Raw genomic sequence first — 17,605 nt, 5'->3', positions numbered from 1 at the left:
GAATGAAAAGCAGTTGGTCGTCCTTGGGACATGTAGTTTTCTAAAAACTGGCAACATTATCTTCAGGATATGGTTGTTGAATTCCCTGCAAGGGCAATCAGGCTAGCTGTGTCCATTAAACTCTTTTATTTTGCATCACTACTTTTTCAATCTGTTTTTAAACAACACTTTGACTTCTGTTTTTTATATTGTGAAGTTATTTTAAATTTCAAGAAACACAAGAGTACTATTCCTATTTGGATTTAAACTGACATAGGAAAGAACCAAGAAGGTGTCACTGTTCATCTTTTCTTAAAGTTGCATTACTAGCCCTCATCGGCTTCCTATCCCTAAAAGTCTCTTGACTGTGGTCCCTTCACTGCCATTTTAACTGGTCCTGGGTAGAGCTTCAATTGTTACTTTTTTGAACAGTGAGCAAGCTGGCCTATACATTTTGGCAGTTGTAATCTTTTTTTTTAAAGCCTTTCAAGCTCCAGTACTGGGTAGTTCCTACAGTCCCAACCAGTGAGCCAAAATGTCTATTTTTCCTACTATGAGAAGTCTTTAAAGCAGTCATTCAATATTCACATTTTGAATATGATGGGCTATGTAACAATTTGAAAGCCAAGCCTCTTAGAAGTCTGTTGGCATGTGAAATCTGAAATCTCAACAGCTTTCCACATTGTCAAATGTTACTGCACACCACTCCATGCCATATACCAAATCCTGCCAAACACTAAATGTGAAGCACTAAAGACTATCACTAACCACTTACTGTACGACATCCATCAAATAAAGCTATATAACCAATTCCATGTTGGACTATATATGTTGACATTGTCTGCTATCAAATACATTCTCAGCTTGGCAAATACAGTCAGAAAGGCAATACCATTATATGTTGACATTGCGAGCTATCAAATACTATCCAGTATCAAATACTACCAATATCAAATTGGAAATTCAAGACTAGTTCTAAAATTCTCAAAATGAGACAGCCTGCATTATGCTTCCCCCTGAAATTCTCTGGTTGTTTCTGCTATGAGCTCTTCCTGGAACATAGCTATCTTGTGCACTTTAATTTAAAGACAGAACTGATAAGCATGCATGAAAAATCAAAGCAAATTAGAAGGTCAAACTCCATGTGCTAAGAGATACTCACTTGTGTTTTTTTTAAGAAGCCCAACATGTTTCAGCCATTAACAAAGCTGGCCTTCCTCAAGGGTTTCACTAAACTATATGAATATAATTCCTTTCAATACATTAATAAGGACCACACAAAAATATAAAAATATATTTTTATATTCTCTAAAAAAGATTATGCTATTCTATTTTTTAAAATAAAATAGCATTAACAACTTACAGTGTAAACAAAACACAAAACAATGAACATTTTACAAACACATAACCCCACCACCAAGGTTGAACAAGTATCATTTCCTTTGCCATAAATTTATGAGTCAACCAGTAAACAAATGTCATATTCAAAATTTCTGTCCAACAAAGTTGTATTGTTTTACTTTTTCACTCTATAAACCATATTTAATAAAAACTGACCAATATAAATCAAAATCAGATCTATAAGATGCTATTCTATATAACACAGTGCACATACATACCTTTACACAGAATCTAGCCTACCTTACTAAATGTGATGGAGGACCAAAGACAAAGAAACACAAATCATTGTGAATTGGAGTGTCCTCACCATAGAAGCCTGGGTGGCAATTGCGGTGTGAGCGGCCGCTGTTAGCTCCAGCTCCTGCCAACCTAGCAGTTCGAAAACATGCCAATGTGAGTAGATCAATAGGTACCGCTTCGGCGGGAAGGTAACAGCGCTTCATGCAGTCATGCCGGCCACGGACAACACTGGCTCTTCAGCTTAGAAATGGAGATGAGCACCACACCCCAGAGTCAGACATGACTGGACTTAATGTCAGGGGAAACCTTTACCTTTTTATTGCCAGATTAAAAGATCTTTACCCCAGCTTTTGGTTCCCAGGAAGCGTAGCTTGAGTCTCATAAGAAGAATGTGTGGGTTTAAACTTCTTTTTTTCCAGTCTGTTTAATTATGCTGCATTATTTTATATTGTTTAGATTTTCTTAGAATTATTTTGAGTTGCCTTCAATGTCTCTTCTCCACATGGAGATCTACAGTAAAAGGGCAGAATAATAACTAAACTGATTACCAAATCTGCTTCTGTACACGTATTGGGAATCAGGTGCCGTTTTGTCCTTTACCGCAGGCAGCCAAAGGTCTTGTTCCAATCTTGATGGAATCAATTGTGAACATGAATGATTTAAAAACACACTGAAGATATATCCAACATTAAGACTGACAGAGGCTATTTGTGGAGAATATTTGGCTCTAACCCAGAAAGCATTCAGAATGCACTGTGTGCTACTCAAACGCCGTCTGAAGTCTTTCTCTTGAAACTTTTTCTTTATCCATTCTCCACTGCAGCCCCTTCTCCATCTCTGAGCTAAAGTATCCCAGCTCAGGTCATAGCAAAGACAGCAGCAGGACAGAGCAAAGGCTGCTCATGCTGTTGTATGTTGAAGAGAGACTGCTGACCGCTGTGAGCATCATAAACCTCTCAGTTTGATGATCAACTGTGCAGTAAATTAATTAATCATCATTTTATGCCTCATCAAGCACTTTGCTGAGGCTCTCAATGGGGGGTATCTCAATTAGCCAATGGGAAGCAGACTGTTTTCTTTAGCTGGGTGAGTCTTCCATAAACAGGGGAGGCCTTGACAAGCTAATAAATATGTCATCCGTCTGTGTCATGAGCTACAATGCAATTCCACCTGTATATGTGTGGAATTCAGCCCAACACAGCCAGGACCAACCTAAGGGAGGAAAGGTGAGAGAAGCACATCTGAATTCATATACTTGGGTGCAATTCATAACCTGGAACTTAGAATTCTGTGTTCATAAAGGAATCAGAAAATATTTTCTGGATGCCATTAAAAGCATGTGTTTGGGGCAGCTACATCACTCCTCCGCAGCACATGGGAATATTGATAACAACCTCAAAGAGGAGAGCAGCAATTGATGTCTCCATATATAGGTTTGTATCAATATTTTGGGTGGTAGTGGTGGGGAATTCCTGCATCTGTGAGTTCCTGTCCATTGATAAATCCTCCCAAAAATTAATGTGCAAACATAATCACATCAAGGATGTTTTCTGGAATGTTTCTGACTCAAAATGTTACACCCCTGGACAGCGAGAGCACTGAAAACCAACACAGAGGCCAATAACAATATAATATCTTTATTGAAGCAAATAAAGTTCTGAAAGAAAATAAGCAGAAAAGTTGAACAAGCAATTGACCTTTCAGGAAAGATCAAAATTAGTCCAATAAGTGAAAGTCTTATGTCCAATATTAAGGTCCAAAGTCCATAAACCGAAACACACTCAAACGCGACTTGAGTATTGAGTGGGGAAAAGGAGCAAGGTAGCACAGATGAGTTCTCTGGAGTAAATGTCCAAAAGAAGGATTTCAAGGCAAGGCATGAGCTGGAGCTGAAATGCAATCCAAACTTGGGCAAGAAGGTAGACCAGCGCCCGGTCTACTCAGGAGTAAGCGCACCCTCAAGCCGCTTGGAATTCAGGAGCTAGAGACGATGATGCTTCTCAGTAAGAGGTAACGTTGACACTGCAAAGGAAAGTTTCCAGCGCAATACTTTTTTTGAAGTTCATAAGCTCCCCCAAACCAGGTGCCTGACTCCCTAATTCTTCCCAAGAGAAATGAGCTTAGCCATAGTCACCACGCTCCGCTAATCTGGCGCTTCTTCTCAAGCTTTGTCTCTGCGATCTCTCTGTTTTCAAAAAAGCCCTGCGATCAAACACTAACCTGTCAGGAGAATCTGGGAGAGCTGGCACTGTTTCAAGGGCATCCTTAATTGGCACTGGCTTGGAAATGTCAATAGAAGGCATCTGGAAAGGAGTTGAATCTTGCTGATGTGGGAGAAAACCAAAGTCTTCTTCGTCCTGGTCAGCAATGGCCACAGGGTCAGGGGCCAAAGGTGCCTGAGGTATCACACAAAAGGCAGAAAGTACAATAAAACACCTGTAGCAAAACATACAAAATTATAATTAAAATGGGAATAAATAACAACACTTAAAACCAATTAAAATGTTCCTTTAAAACTGATCAAAAACAGTAAAATTGTTGTTAAAATCAGTTTTCAAATGCTTGTTGGAAAATAAAGGTCTTCATCTACTGCTATATGGAAAATGCTGTTTCCTGCATTAAAAAGTATGAATTTTGCACAGAATAAGTCCTGAACTGCAAATAATCTTCAAATAAAATAAACTGCTTCTGAAGGTTTTCTAACAGAAGAAGGAAAGAGGCTAAAAGTATTCATTGCTTCCTTTGAGAATGATATTAGTGACCAATAATATTCCATGATCGGTTGTTTGGCAGTGTTTCATGAATGTGTATTGTGTTCATCACTGGTTGTGCTAAGTGGAGGCAAGACAAATCAACTGAAAGAAACTACAAGCTGACACAGACTGTGCATACATGTAAAATAAAACCTCAGCAAAAACCAGGGTGAAATCCAGATACTTTGAACTGCAAAGCCCAGGGAGCAATTTGGACACAGAGATTTTAGTAAGCATCCCTTCTAGACCTACAGGTCTTCCACTTAACATTACTTCACAAAGAATTCTAGAATAGTTATGAATGTGTAACAGAGGATGTCAAACACCAAACAAAACATGAATGGTAGAGAATGCACATATTACCCCACAGGCATCACATAATGGATCTCCAACCTTTGTTGACGTGTTTGATGGAGTGCCTCAAGCTTCTTTTACATGGGTATATGACATCAGTGCCATGATTGTCAAATGGCAGCTGATCGTCTGAACTCAAGGCCCTTCCAGACAGGCCTTAATCCTGGGAGGAACTGGGATACTTTATCCCACTGCCTCTGGGGTTTAAAACCTCACACCCACTCCAAGCCCCAAGCTTTCCCTGGGCAACGTCCTTGCAGATTGCCAATTAATAATAATTATTATTATTATTATTATTATTATTATTATTATTATTATTATTCAAGACTATCTTGAAGAAAAAAACATCTTGCCAGATGAACAGAAAGGCAACAAACGGAAAAGCAGGGGCACAAAAGACCAGTTATTGATTGACAAAATGATTCTGGAGAACTGTAAGAGCCGAAAAGCTAATCTTCACATGACGTGGATTGACTACAAAAAGGCCTTTGACTCACTCCCACACAGCTGGATCATCAAGTGCCTGGACGCCATCGGGATTTGTAAAACCGTTGGCACCTTCATTGAAAACATGATGGAGCACTGGAAAACTGAACTGTTTGTTGGAAATGGAAGCTATGGACTTGTCAACATCAGGAGAGGAATTTTCCAGGGAGATTCATTGTCCCCTCTGCTTTTCATTATTGCCATGATCCCTCTGTCAACAATCTTACAAAAAACAAATCTCGGCTATCAAACATCTAAGAATTCTCACAAAATTTCACATTTGATGTACATGGATGACCTGAAGCTATATGGGAAAACGGAAACTGAAATCCAGTCTCTGACCAACACTGTCCGAATTTTTAGCACTGATATCAACATGGAGTTTGGTTTGGACAAATGTTCGACAGTGGCATTGAAGTAGGGAAAAATCATTGAAAATGAGGGCATAAATATGCCCAATGGCCAAACAATAAAGTGTCACCAGCCAGAGACCTATAAATATCTGGGCATACTACAGCTGGACAACATCAAGCATGAACATGTGAAAACTGTGGTCACCAAAGAATACACACAAAGGGTCAGAAAAATTCTCAAAAGCAAACTCAATGGAGGCAACACCATCAAGGCCATAAACACCTGGGCCATACGTGTCATAAGATATACTGCTGGCATTATAAATTGGACACAGGCGGAACTGGACAATTTGGACAGAAAAACAAGAAAACTCATGACCATTCATTATTCCCTGCACCCTCGCAGTGATGTTGACCGACTAGATCTGCCTAGAAGATCAGGGGGCAGAGGACTCTTACAAGTAAAACAAGCAGTCAAAGAAGAAGAACATGCCCTGGCAGAATATGTAAAGCAAAGTGAAGAACCTGCTTTGATTGAAGTCAAAAATCAGAAACTCCTCAAAACACAGCAGACAAAAAACCAGTACAAGAAAACCGCACTACAAACTAGAGCTGACAGCTGGCACAACAAAACACTGCATGGAAAGTTCCTTGACAAAATTGAAGGAAAAGCTGATAAGGAGAAGACCTGGCTCTGGCTCACGAATGGGACCCTGAAGAAGGAGACAGAAGGCCTGATCTTTGCAGCCCAGAAGCAAGCCATCAGAACAAATGCAATCAAGGCCAAGATTGAAAAATCAGCTGATGACCCAAAATGCAGACAGTGCAAGGAAACCGACGAAACCATTGATCATATCCTCAGCTGCTGTAAAAAAATCGCACAGAGGCACAACTATGTGGCCCAAATGATTCATTGGAACTTATGCCTCAAGTACCACCTGCCAGCAGCAAAGAACTGGTGGGATCACAAACCTGCAAAAGTATTGGAAAATGAGCACGCAAAGATACTGTGGGACTTCCGAATCCAGACTGACAAAGTTCTGGAACACAACACAGCAGACATCACAGTTGTGGAAAAGAACAAGGTTTGGATCATTGATGTTGCCATCCCAGGTGACAGTTGCATAGACGAAAAACAACAGGAAAAACTCAGGACCTCAAGATTGAACTTCAAAGACTCTGGCAGAAACCAGTACAGGTGGTCCCGGTGGTGATGGGCACACTGGGTGCCGTGCCAAAAGATCTCAGCCGGCATTTGGAAACAATAGACATTGACAAAATCACCATCTGCCAACTGCAAAAGGCCACCCTACTGGGATCTGCACACATCATCAGAAAATACATCACACAGTCCTAGACACTTGGGAAGTGTTCGACTTGTGGTTTTGCGAAACGAAATCCAGCATATCTATCTTGTTTGCTGTGCCATACAACGTCGTTGTGTTGATAATAATAATAATAATAATAATAATAATAATAATAATAATAATAATAATAAACTTTATTTATACTCCGACACCATCTCCCCGCGAGGACTCGGGGCAGCTTACATGGGACAGAGGCCCAAACAACATAGGACAAAATATAGGCAACATAATACAAATCACACTATAAAAAGATAAAACAGTGATACAATATATCAATTAAAACTCCAGAAGTTTTAATCATTTCTCTCACTCCAGAAGCGACTTGCAGTTTCTCAAGTTGCTCCACCCACCCACCCACACACACACACACACACACACACACACACACACAAAAGGCCTACACAAAGTGTGGTCATCTGTGTGTTTAGACTCCAACTCCCAGAAGCCCTAGCCATCTTGACCAATGGACAGGAATTTTGGGAGTTGAAGTCCAAAATACCTGGAGGGCCATAAATTGTGCAGGCCTGATCCAGGGCCATCCTTATTTCAAACAAAGTGAAATATTTTCTTGTTTCCATAGACTTTTTCTTCTTGCTGTGTCTCTTTTTGAATTGTAAGCTTATGATGTCTGTGTGTGTGTGTGATCATGCACACATACTCAGCTGGAGCCTTCAGGTTTTAAGAGACAAGGAAACAAATAAACTTGGACACCCAAGAAAAACATTGGCTTGATTGAGAATTGCCTGGATGCCATTCATTTTATTTTAAAGCCCCAGTCACAGAGCAACATCTCAAAAGAAAGCTGCTGATAACTATTGCTGGTTGTATGTCAAAATATTGAATTGAAATTCAGGTGATATTTAGCCTACAGTAAGCTCTCAGAAGAACACTGACGAATATGAATAATGCTGGTCAGGAAAGAATATCATCCCTTATTTCCCAGGCTATGGCTCAAAGTAATCTTTAAGAAAAGTGCACCTGCCATGGTTATTTCAAAATTAGCCGAGGCACCAGAGTGATGTATGGCCAGAGTTCTGCCTGTGATATGAATGTCATCCCTATGGGGGTTTCATGAAGCAGAATGGTTCATGTGGGCAGCCTCACACAGAGGACAGATGGAAAGAAAACAAAATGTCTTGATTTATCAGTCGCAGAAACCCATCTTTCTTACATTATCCAGATTAGTCACCCATACTCATAGATATGTGTGTGTGCATGGTATATTTAAGTATTTTCTGCCTTGCAAAGTGATTTTTTCCTTTCAAAAATCAGATCTAAAGTAAACTAGGGACAATCTCCCTAGCTCATGATTATTTTCACATTGACCTGAGAGTGTCCCCACATCCAAGGAGATTTTATAGAATCTCCACCCAAGGTTAAAATGACTGTAGAATTTATCCATCTTGTGCTTTGATGGTGCTCTGTACAACAATACTATTGGAGACTATCTAGTCAAATTTAAAAAAATTAAAGGCATTGTAATTTTACTCAAAGAACTTAAGTCTTATTCAGCGAACTCAATGAGGTTTTAAAAGAACTTAAGGCTGCAACCCATTTACCTGAGTGAGTTCTACTGAATAGTGGCGTGCATTCAGGTAAAAGCTTGTCCCGTTTTGTTTCCGGCTTTTGTTTCAGGGCCCAATCTGTTTTCGGTAAACTTCCAAAAATTGGATTGTTTTGTTTTGGGGCCTGAAAATCAGCCCATTATGGGGAGGGGGTGTAATCCCACCCAATGGCTCCCTTTTCTGAGGTGCTTGGCTGCCTGGAAGGCACTGCAACTCCTCTCTTCCTCCCCCTCCCTCCCTCCCTCGCACCCACAAAGCCCCGCACTCATTCACGGGAGTCATGGCTGGGCAGCCCCACATCAAGACCTCAGCAAGCAAGCAGGAAGGAACCACCGCCCCTCCTTCCTTTCTACTTGAAGAGTGTGGTGGGCGGCAGGGTGTGTGTATGTGGTAGGGTGTGTGACTGTGCAGGCGCTCGGCTTCAGGCAAGCACTGAGTGGCACACACGAGCTCTCCAGGCCTGCCTGCATGCCCCACACCACACACACTCTCTCCCTGGAAAGAGAGTGTGTGTGTGGCAGGGCGCAGACAGGCCTGGAAAGTGCATGCATGCCTGTCAGTGCCTGCCTGCAGTCAAGTGCCAGCACAGTCACACATCCACACACACACACATGCCCAGAAATAAGGGGGAGGAGGTGGTTCTTTCCACCCTACTGCTGAGGTCCCGATGTGAGGCTGCCCAGCCACAACTCCTGTGAGTGAATGCAGGGCATTGTGGGCACAAAGGAGGGAGGGAAGAGAAGAAAGAGAAGAAGCACGCACACATGGAATTTTGGCTTCACACAAAAGCAGGATTTTGTATCAAGCTGAGTTTTGTGTGGGGAGGGGGCTTCTTTTTTCATGTTTGCAAATAAATGGAAGATGCGAAAGAAATGGAAGAAATGGTAAAAACAAATTTCACACATGTGTCTACTACTGAACAAAATGGGACTTTTTTTTCTGAATAGACATATGAAGCATTGTACTGTGTGTATATGTGTTTGTGTGGGTTACCAGACCCCTTCACCTTGCCATATAATCCAGATTATCAAATCATATACTCCATATCTTCTGCTTTGAACTTGATTATCCGATTCTGCACTGCCATATAATTGAGTTCAAAGCAGATAATCTAGATTTTATATGGCAGTGTAGATGGAGTCCCACCAATACATTCTTTATGTGCTATTTTTCTCTGAAATAATAGGATGATATAGACAATAGTTGTGCATTTTGTCTGTGTCTATTTGTCGTTCTTTTACATATACATATTTTGTTTGTTATAAATATATATTTAAAAACTTAACTGATTTCAATTGAGTAGTGTGTGTGTATGAGTGTATGAAATAAATAAATAAATAAATAAATAATTTTTTTTTATCTCAGCCGGCATTTGGAAACAATAGACATTGACAAAATTACGATCCGCCAACTGCAAAAGGCCACCTTACTGGGATCTGCACGCATCATCCGAAAATACATCACACAGTCCTAGACACTTGGGAAGTGTTCGACTTGTGATTTTGTGATACGAAATCCAGCATATCTATCTTGTTTGCTGTGTCATACAATATAATAATAATAATCTTTATTTATAGCTGACCCTATCTCCCCAAGGGGACTCAGGGCAATGTATACAGGGGAAATAGGAACTGTTCAATTTTTTCAACTATTTTTGAATCACAGCTGTGATCCTTTTTTTAAACCATAGGCTATGTCGGCTACAGCTGCTGAAAGTTGTAGCCAAACAGTATCTGTAACACTACACAAATTCTATCCCAGGGTATAAGATTGTATCCTTAAGAAGGTTTACAGTTTGATTATGCTTATCTGTGAATTGATAGAGCTTGACATTTACTGGTGAGAGAACAGAGGGAGTAGAAGGAAGACATCTATAAGAGTCACTGGGAAAGAACATCCTCAGATGCAGTTTTGTCCATGTAGGCTTTAATTCTTGTACCCAACTGAAATAATGTGGTATTGGCTGATCTACCCCAACTCTCCAATTCCTCAACATGGGAAGCTTAATTGCCAATCAGAATGGCCAATTGTCATCACGATTGCTTAATGAGGCAAAGAACCAGCCATTTAAATGCAATCTGGAGCTAGAGCACAGCATTTGCCAGCTCAGAACAAAAGCAGATTTACGACCATATGCAATATGGGCAACCGAAGTATAAATGAAATCCATGCCAAGAATCTATCTTTAAATATATTTCAGTCATGCATGCATCCATTTTTCAATAGCTTTTCAATCCCTTGAGACTCGAAGAACTGGCTTAGGAATGGATTCAAAAGTAAATCTTTTACCAAAAAAATGTATCAAATAGGAACCAACTGAGTACCTGCTTGCCTCCAAGCTACTGAAAATCAGACAAGATAGGGAAATTTCTTGCAGTGTAGTAACCTCTCCCATAATTAAAACAACAAAGACTGCATACCTGCATAATATGGTTATTCATCTCAATTGCAAATGCATGTTGACTTGCCAGGGGAGTGGGCTGCAAAATAAATCCCACATGGCCAGAGCAGACTGCAACCTGCTAAGACCAGATAGGGATTGTGGTGCCTGCAGCCACAGTCAGATCCAGATCTAGATCACAAAGGTGTATTCCCCAGCTCCTGAAATCAGTTGTAAGAGCTGATAATACATCAAGCAGATATGTATTCAGCCAGAGCAAAGCTATAAAGCTAGGTTCAAATGAAAGACATTGCTTCATGTTACTCTTACTGATTTGTTGTTGTTTATTCGTTCAGTCGCTTCCGACTCTTTGTGACCTCATGGACCAGCCCACGCCAGAGCTCCCTGTTAGCCGTCGCTATTCTAGTTCCTTCAAAGTCAAGCCAGTTACTTCAAGGATACCATCCATCTTGCTCTTGGTCGGCCTCTCTTCATTTTTCCTTCCATTTTTCCCAGTATCATTATCTTCTCCAAGCTTATTTAACTCTTATTAGTTAAATTATCTTATTACATATCAATCTCTATATCTGCAGAACTAGTACCTGTGGTTTCACTTATCCATGTCTGAAAAAAGTTATCTCTAGACATTTTCTAGGCCCTCCAGTCTGATTCTATTGTATGCTTTCACTGGAAGTTAATAACAGAATTGTACTAGAGGACCTAGAAATGCTAGCTAGTTGTTTTCCCTATACATTTCTTGGTACTTTAGCACAATTCTATGATTTGGGAATCCTTTAGGCCAAATTTCAGGCTCAGACCACAACATTTTCTCATTTGGACCCAAATAAAATACCGAGTGTTTTTCAAATCTCTGACAGGTTTCTGAGGAAAGAGAAAGTATTATTAGAAGAATTTTGGGGCATCTATATAGGCTTGAACTAAGTTAATATTGGTCGTTGCAGTAGAGAAGGAGTTAGCAGCTATGGTCTTTCTATGACTACTACTACTACTACTACTACTTATTATTATTATTATTATGACACAGCAAACAAGATAGATATGCTGGATTTTGTATCACAAAATCACAAGTCGAACACTTCCCAAGTGTCTAGGACTGTGTGATGTATTTTCGGATGATGCGTGCAGATCCCAGTACGGTGGCCTTTTGCAGTTGGCAGATCGTGATTTTGTCAATGTCTATTGTTTCCAAATGCCAGCTGAGATCTTTTGGCACAGCACCCAGGTGTGCCCATCACCACCGGGACTACCTGCACTGGTTTCTGCCAGAGTCTTTGAAGTTCAATCTTGAGGTCCTGATAGCGGCTGAGTTTTTCCTGTTGCTTTTTGTCAATGCAACTGTCACCTGGGATGGCAACATCAATGATTCAAACCTTTTTCTTTTCCACAACTGTGATGTCTGGTGTGTTGTGTTCCAGAACTTTGTCAGTCTGGATTCGGAAGTCCCACAGTATCTTTGCATGCTCATTTTCCAATAATTTTGCAGGTTTGTGATCCCACCAGGTCTTTACTGCTGGCAGGTGGTACCTGAGGCATAAGTTCCAATGGCTCATTTGGGCCACATGGTTGTGCCTCTGTTTGTAGTCTGTCTGTGCGATTTTCTTACAGCAGCTGAGGATATGATCAATGGTTTCGTCGGTTTCCTTGCACAGTCTGCATTTTGGGTCATCAGCTGATTTTTTGATCTTGGCCTTAATTGCATTTGTTCTGATGGCTTGCTCCTGGGCTGCAAGGATCAGGCATTCTGTCTCATTATTATTATTATTTATCTCTTGTTTCAATGGTGTCATATTCCACCTTGAGCCTCAGGGAGAGGTGGGTAAAATAATAATAATAATAATAATAATAATAATAATAATAATAATAATAATTTACCCACCTCTCCCTGAGGCTCAAGGTGGGATATGACACCATTGAAACAAGAGATAAAACACTACTAAAAGACATACAGCAAGATACACAGTTTAAAAGTTAAAATGCACTGATAAAATGCAGATTAACATTCAATTGATTGGGTAGGCCTGGCAGAAGTGATGGGTCTTCAATTGTGTCTTAAATTCCAACAGCTGATCTAGCTGTCAGATCTCTTCTGGTAGTCTTAGGATGGCCAATGAAAAGGTCCTCCAGGTGATGATGGCCAGTCGAGTTCTGGCTATTTGGCCTCCCAGAGGACTTAAGTGTATGGGTCAGATTGTATGGAAGAAAGCAATCTTGTAGGTAACCTAGACCCAAAGCATGTAGGGCTTTAAAGGTCAAAACCAACACTTTGTACTTTGCCCAGAAAGTAATTGGCAACCAATGGAGTGACTTTAGTATAACTCGTTCCTGGATATTCCTTTGACCAATCTGGCTGCTGTGTTTTAAATTACTGGAGTTTCTGAATTTGATTTAGAGGTAGCTCATTGTAAAGTGCACTGCAGAAGTCTAGTCTTGAGGTTACCAGAGTGCACGACCATCTTCAGGTCCTCAGATTCTAGGAAGGGGCACAGCCAAATCTGATAGTAAGCACTTCTGACCATCAACTTGGGCTGACATTTGGAGAGAAGGATTCAGGAGCATTCCCAAGTTGCACACAGTCTTTCAGGGGAGTGCAACCCTTTCCAGAACTGGTTGACACACTCCATGCTTGCCCTTAATGGCAAGCATCTCTATTTTATCTGGATTCAGTTTCAATTTGCTTTTCCTCATCCAGCCCATTACCTCCTTCATAGGAGACACTCTATCCTTCTCTAGTGCTATTTTGGAAGGCATCTCTCCCAGCGGTTTTGTGTAAATGTTAAAAGCATTGGGGATAGAATGGTACCCTATGGGATGCCATATGCCATTTAGACTGATGTTGCCTAATAACTCTTCCTTGAATATTATGACTTGCCTTGAAGGGAATTATAGGCCAGAAAATAACCTGAAGGACCACTGTGTTCCACTGTTATAGTAAAGAGACACTGTTAGACATAGTAAACATACATCACTGAATGATAAATTTTGTTTGCCAGTTTCTGGGCCACATTCTCAGATAACAGTTCAGGGACTGTTTTTCCATGCTCACACAGATCCAGTTCATTTGAATATCTGAGTGTAATACTTAATTTCTTTCTTAAATGTTTGACTGTTCAGAACTGGCACACAGTCTTATTTAAAAAAAATGTATAATGTTTGATGGTTAACATGTAATAATGCTAGTATTTGGCACTATTTCATTGCTGACATGGAAAGCTATAAGTATCTGAAAACATATGACAAATCACTTACTATAGCATTATCATATTTGACATCAATGAGTTGATAGTTTAATACATATCAAAGCAAAACAATCCAGATGTGCCAAGAAGTTTAAGCACACATGTTCTGAGGTAAGATTTCCCATTCAAATGTGAATTCAAATGTCAAGTTTGAAATTTTGCACTGAACGTTTCAAAGGAAAATGGGAGAAACTATCAAAGTTTGTATGTTTCTAGATAATTATTTCAGTTCAATCTGTTTAAAATGTAAATGGCTAGCAACTGTCAAGAGGGACAGATTCTTCGCTCCACTGTTCTGTGATTGGTTCACAGATAACCCATGCATATTGTAGTATTTGATTACTACATGATGCCTCGTGGCTGAATTATAAACTGAATTGCATATGCCACATCAACTGGAAGCATCAAAATAGCAGAAGGGTATGGAACAAGTTATGTGACACATTCAGCTCTATCCATTCCATGCCCCACAAGACTTTGTCTGGGGAAATCTGCTGTCTGGGTTGTTGTATGTCTTTCGGGCTGTGTGGCCATGTTCCAGAAGCATTCTCTCCTGACGTTTCACCCACATCTATGGCAGGCATTCTCGGAGGTTGTGAGGTATGGAAAAACTAAGCAAGGAATGTTTATATATATCTTTGGGAAGTCCAGGGTGAGGGAAGAACTCTTGTCAGTTGGAGGCTAGCGTAAATGTTCCAGTTATTCAGCCTAATTTGCATTGAATGGCTACATCTACTAGCTGTTACCAGGTGAGAGTATAGCGGAATCAGTAGCGTCCAGTTAACACCATGTGCAAAAGACTCAGACCAGGCAGAGGAATTGAAAAGAACAAAGGAACTTTTACTCTTACTTGTTGAGTGGAAATCAAATAAAACAGTTCTGCAATCGTACAATGTCCATGTAGTTGCATAAGATCAATAACCTATCAATCAGCATCAATATATACAGCATAGCATATTCAAAACAGCTACGCGACCGTAGCAAGAGAGCCTGACTTTCCTGTGCTCTCTCTTGAAGCCCAGATTTCCAACTGACATTCACAGCCACCTGCCAGCAAATACAGTAGAGTCTCACTTATCCAACACTCGCTTATCCAACGTTCTGGATTATCCAACACATTTTTGTAGTCAATGTTTTCAATATATTGTGATATTTTGGTACTAAATTCATAAATACAGTAATTACTACATAGCATTACTGTGTACTGAACTACTTTTTCTGCCAAATTTGTTGTCTAACATGATGTTTTGGTGCTTCATTTGTAAAATCATAACCTAATTTGATGTTTAATAGGCTTTTCCTTAATGCCTCCTTATTACCCAATATATTCGCTTATCCAACATTCTGCCAGCCTGTTTATGTTGGATAAGTGAGACTCTACTGTAGATACATTGTTTTAGGCGTGGCTTTGCCTCTGCAAAAAGGCTGAGCTCTTTTGTAGAGTTCCCTTTGCAAACCAACTTTGCAAGGATTTCTTTGCAAGGATTTCTTTACACACACACATAGCAATTTGGCGCAATACTAGCTACTTTCTGCCTGGGGGCATTCTTTGTTAACTGCCCCTAGTTCCCATGTCTCAGAGTGTTGCTTCTTATTTACTGTTCTGATTTTTGAGTTTTTTAAATACTGGTAGCCAGACTGTGTCAGACTACACAGAGAAGCCATTGAAATTCACAAACATGTGGACAACTTCAACAGAAAGGAGGAAACCATGAAAATGAACAAAATCTGGCAAATTAGGGAACCCTGTGATCCCGGCCATGAAAGTCTTCGACAACACAAAATCTGCTTTCTCTTACTAATGATGGAATCAGCTCCAATGTACAGTCTACTATGAACGAACCCCCATCTGAATTTCATTCATACATCTACCCATAGAAGTTGCAGAGACTGGTGATAGTACCCACTATAGCATGATTTTACCTTCCAGAATGCAGAAGTCAGTTCTCAGATTCCGAATGAGACCTGAGGGCAATTGTAGCTGCAGCAAAGCATGCCACAACCTGTGCCCTTGCAGCTTAAACTGATCCATAAGATTGAGCTGTTACAATGATGAGGAATGCATACGTTGTAGATGCTTCAGACCCAGAGGAGATATTGGAAGTGTCCAACAAAAAATGCAGTGAACACCTTAAGCACTCAAGTTTGTCAAAATGACTTTTGAAAACAGTGTCTTTTGAACTGAACCTTACCTTTCTGTATCTTGCACACCACACCACACCCCCTCCTTTAATGAATGGCAGTTCTTGTTGTAACTGTTCTCCACACCAAACGCCTCCAGGGTGTTGCTTATGAACTTGATAAAAATCACAGGCCAGGTGCTCCAAGTCTTTCCACATCATAAATTCCACTCTGACACTGGAAAAAAATAGTAATAAAAGGTTAAACAAGTCTGATGGAGAAACACTCTCCCAGGTGTTATTTTCAAAGTTTCTGACTAATTTACAGCAATGAGTAATGCGTGCAAGTGATAACGATCATGTAAATACCCTATATTAGAAAAAATACTTCATTTTGTCAGGTCCTAGGTAGATTTTTTTTAAAAAATCAAGACTTGCATAACTTACTGTTCCTAGAACCAGCACATTATACACATTTTAATAAAAGCTATCTATCTTAAACCTTCCTTCATAACCCCTTTAAGTGTATTAAATTACAATCTTATTTTTAATGGCTATATTTATTATAAACTGTGGATCCGGGGATGGGGTCCAAACCACACCAGATGCTACTGTAAAAGTTTTTTTATACCAAAATATCTATCTATAAAAGATTTGTGGAATATTTCAGCAACAGTGTTTTGTATTTTTATAAAAATATGCCTATATTTAGATATAACCACAATTGTATCAGTATACCTAGAATGGTAGGGGCCCCTGGTGGCACAGTGTGTTAAAGCGCTGAGCTGCTGAACTTGCGGACCAAAAGGTCCCAGGTTCAAATCCCAGGAGCGGAATGAGCACCCGCTGTTAGCCCCAGCTCCTGCCAATCTAGCAGTTTGAAAACATGCAAATGTAGTAGATCAATAGGTACCACTCCAGAGGGAAGGTAACGGCGCTCCATGCAGTCATGCTGGCCACATGACCTTGGAGGTGTCTACGGACAATGCTGGCTCTTCAGCTTAGAAATGGAGATGAGCACCAACCCCCAGAGTCGGTCATGACTGGACTTAACGTCAGGGGAAAACCTTTACCTTTACCTTACCTAGAATGGTGCCATTCTAAGCTAATTTACTGTTTGAACCTCTTAATGTGCATGTGTTCCAATCAGGGCTGCCATTATTATCCAGTTAGAATCACACTTCTAATCACATGGTTTTATCTGCAGTTGTGATAAGTACATGCTGTTGTTTTTGTTGCTGCTGCTTTTTGTAGTAGGATGTCCTTGTTATCTATTAGGGTTGATTAATTTCTGTAATTAGTTGTGGGTTGTGTATTTAATTTGAAATATTTATTTGTTTTATTGTGTAT

The 17,605-nt window shown here is 40.1% G+C and overlaps 1 long non-coding RNA gene across 1 annotated transcript; it reads right to left on the bottom strand.

Annotated features, from left to right (window-relative positions):
* Window positions 1-3,241: 3,241 nt before the first annotated feature.
* Window positions 3,242-16,674, bottom strand: LOC134299022 (uncharacterized). The gene is made up of 2 exons (XR_010006183.1): window positions 16,059-16,674; window positions 3,242-4,056 (listed from the first exon to the last, which is right to left on the bottom strand). It is a non-coding gene; the product is annotated as an uncharacterized LOC134299022 (long non-coding RNA).
* Between the last annotated feature and the right edge of the window lie 931 nt (window positions 16,675-17,605).

This window comes from Anolis carolinensis, chromosome 4 (assembly GCF_035594765.1).
Source record: "Anolis carolinensis isolate JA03-04 chromosome 4, rAnoCar3.1.pri, whole genome shotgun sequence".
Lineage (NCBI taxonomy): Eukaryota > Metazoa > Chordata > Lepidosauria > Squamata > Dactyloidae > Anolis > Anolis carolinensis.
The sequence above is the reverse complement of the archived record's forward strand: the minus strand, read 5'-3'. Positions and strand labels throughout refer to the sequence as shown.